At 46.4% G+C, this 2,500-nt stretch overlaps 1 protein-coding gene across 1 annotated transcript in view; it reads left to right on the top strand.

Moving 5' to 3' along the window:
• Nucleotides 1-2,500, top strand: part of LOC119572445 (phosphate-regulating neutral endopeptidase PHEX-like) — a 10,662-nt gene that overhangs the window by 1,995 nt on the left and 6,167 nt on the right. The gene's annotated exons all lie outside the window — the stretch shown is intronic.

Raw genomic sequence — 2,500 nt, 5'->3', positions numbered from 1 at the left:
CCTCTCTCTCTTTTCCCCTCTTCTCTCTTCTCTCGCCTCCCCTCTCCTCCTTTTCCCCTTTTCCTTCTCTCTCCAAACTCTCTCCCTTTTTTTCTCCATTCTCCCCTCCTCTCTCTCTTTATTCTTCTCTCCCCTTTTTTCCTCTCTCCTTTTCTCTTCTCCCCTCCCTCTTTCTCTCTCTCTCTCGGGCCTCTCTCCTCTCTCCTCCCCTCTCTCTCCCTCTCTCTCTCCCTCTCTCCTTATCTCTCGGGTTTCCTTTTTCTTCTCTCCCCTCTCTCTCCCTTTCCTCTTCTCTCTCCCTCCTCTCTCTCCTCTCCTTTTCTTTTCCTCTTTTCCCTTTTCCCCCTCCCTCCTCTCCTCTCTTTCCTCTCCTTCTTTCTTTTCTTTCCTTTCTCTCTCCCCTTCCAACTTTCTCTCTCTCCCCTTCCCCTCCTCTTCCCCTCTCTCCTTTTCTCCCTCTATCTCTCCTTTTCCTCCTCCTCTCTCTCTTTCTCTCTGTTTTTTTTTTTGGGGTTTTTTTTTTTTTTTCTTTTCTCCCCCCTCCCTCCCCTCTCCTTCCTCTCCTCCCCTCTCTCTCCTCCCCCTCTCTCTCCTCCCCTCTCTCTCCTCTCTTTTTCCTTTTCTCTCTTTCCGTTTCTCCCCTTTTCCTTTTCCCCTCTCTCCGGGTCTCTCTCCTCTTTTTTTCTTTTTTTGTTTTTTTTTTTTTCCCACCCCCCTCTCCTCTCTTTCTCTCCTTTCCCTCTCTCCTCTCTCCCCTCTCTCTCTCCTTCTCTCTCTCTCTCTTTTCCCCTCCTCTCCTCTCTCTCTCCTCTTTCTTTCTGTGTGGTGTGTGTGTGTTGTGTGGTTTTGTGTTTGTGTGTGTTTTATTTACGAAATTTTCCTCTCTCTCTCTCTCATTCCCTCTCTCTTCGTTTCTCTCTCTCTCCCCTCCCCCCTCCTTCTCTCTCTCCTCTCTCTCTCTCTCTTTTTTTTTTTTTTTTTTTCCTTTCTCCCATCTCACTCTCCTCTCACTTCTCTCTTCCCCCTCCCTCTCCTCCTCTCTCTCTCTCCTCTTCCCTCTCTCTCTCTCTCGGTTCTTTTTTTTGGTGTGTGTTTGTGGGGTGTTGGGGGGGTGTTTGTGTGTGTGTTTTTTGGTGTGTGTGTGTGTGTGGTGTGTGTGTGTTTGGGTTTTGTAGATTATATAATTCCTCGCCCCTCCCTCTCTCTCTCTTTTCTCCCCGCCCGCTCTCTCTCTTTTCTCTCTCTCTCCCCCTCTCCTCTCTCTCTCTCTCTTTTTTTTCTCTTCTCTCTCTCCTCTCTCTCTCTCCTCTCTCCTCTCTCTCTCTCCTCCTCTTCTCTCTCCCTTTTCCTCTTCCCCCCTCTCTCTCTGTGTGTTTTGTGTGTGTGTTGTTGTGGGTTTTTTTGTGGTGTGTTTTTTTTTTGTTTTGTGTTTTGGGGTTTTTTGTTTTTTTGTTGTCTCTCTCTCCTCCCTCCCTCTCTCCCCCTTCTCTCCTCTCTTCTCTCCCTCTCTCCCCTTCCTCTCTCCTCTCTCTCTCCCTTCTCTCTCTCTCTTTCTTGTGTGTGGTGTTGTGGTGTTTTGTGTTGTTTATTATAAAAGTAAATTTTCTTCTCTCTCTTCTCCCTTTTTCCCTCTCAATCCCTCCTCTCTTCTCTCCGTCCTTTTCTCCTCCTCTCTCTCTCTTTTTTCTCTCTCCTCTCTCTCTCTCCTTTCCCCTTCTCTCTCCCCTCCTCCCTCTCTTTTCCTCTCCTCTCCCCTTTCTCTTTTTCTCTCTCTCTCCTTCCGTTTTTCCCCCCTCTCCTCTCCTCTTCTCTCTCTCTCCGGCCTCTTCTCTCCCTCCCTCTCTTTCTCTCCTCTCCTTTTCTCTCTTCCTTTTTCTTTTTCTCCCGTCCCCTCCCCTCTTCCGTTTCTCCTCTCCCCCTTCTCTTCTCTCTCTCTCTTTCGTTCTTTCTTTCTTTTTTTTTTCTTTTTCTTTCTTTCCTTTTCTTTCTTTATCTCTCCCTCTCCCTCCTCTCTCTCTTCTCTTTTCTCCCTCTCCCTTCATCTTTTTGGGTTTTTTTTTTTTTGGGGGGGTTTTTTTTTTTTTATTTTTTCCCTTATTCTCTCTCTCTCTTTCTCTCTCTCTTCGCTCCTCTCTCTCTCACTCTCTCCCTTCTCTCTCTCTCTCCCCCTTCCTCTCTTTTTTTTTTTTTTTTTTTTTTTTTTTTTTTTTTTTTTTTCTTTCTCTCTCTCCCTCTTTCTCCCTCCTCTCTCCCTTTTCCTCTCTCTTTCCCTCCTCTCTCTCTCTCTCTCTCTCTCCCTCCCCCTCTCTCTCACTTTTCTCTCTCTCTCTCTCACTCTCGCTTTCTCTCTCTTTTTCTCTGCCTCTATCTATCTATCTCTCTGTCTATTTCTCTCTCTCTCTATCTATCTATCCATCTGTGTGTGTGTGTGTGTTTGTGTGCGTGTATTTATGTATGTAGGTAGATAGGTATGTATACATGCATATGTGTCTATAGAAGC

Source organism: Penaeus monodon, chromosome 4 (assembly GCF_015228065.2).
Source record: "Penaeus monodon isolate SGIC_2016 chromosome 4, NSTDA_Pmon_1, whole genome shotgun sequence".
Taxonomy (NCBI): Eukaryota; Metazoa; Arthropoda; class Malacostraca; order Decapoda; family Penaeidae; genus Penaeus; species Penaeus monodon.
Note: the sequence above shows the minus strand (reverse complement) of the source record. Positions and strands in the feature narration are given on the sequence as shown.